This window comes from Etheostoma spectabile, unplaced genomic scaffold, assembly GCF_008692095.1.
Source record: "Etheostoma spectabile isolate EspeVRDwgs_2016 unplaced genomic scaffold, UIUC_Espe_1.0 scaffold333, whole genome shotgun sequence".
In the NCBI taxonomy this organism is placed as follows: Eukaryota; Metazoa; Chordata; class Actinopteri; order Perciformes; family Percidae; genus Etheostoma; species Etheostoma spectabile.
The window spans coordinates 706,456-706,960 of NW_022605586.1; positions in this window are offsets into that span (position 1 = coordinate 706,456).

A 505-nucleotide genomic window follows, 5' to 3' on the forward strand; every position below is an offset into this window, starting at 1 on the left:
ATGGGAGGAGCTGAATTTACAATTTCTTCACGCCTGAGTGCTGCATATGATGATGGATCATAATCATGTCTCTATCAATCATGGTCTTCTTGAACTGCTCCACCATCTCAAGCCTCTGGTTGTCCAGTGTGTCCTTAGTTTCTCCTTGTGGATAATTGGGCAGGAAGTTTATTTCTCCTCTTCTGTGTCTTTTGATGTTGGCCCTGGATGCTGCACCTTCTGGATAGGTCCTGCTGCGCTTTCCCGGATTCACAGCCACATCCTTAATGCCTGCCCTTCTCAGTTTGGTCCTGTAGTTGCCAATCTTGAAACCCAGGCTGTTGTTCCAACCCTCATACCATGTTTTGGAACCTTTTTCTTTTAGACAGAGATGTTTGCTCACCAAAGCCTCTGCAGCCATGACAATATTTTTAGTGCTAGGATAAGCTTTATGCTTATATATTTCCGCAGCCATTCCTTCCAGTATATTGTGTTTTTGATCCCTAGTCAAGCTTACAGTTTTCCC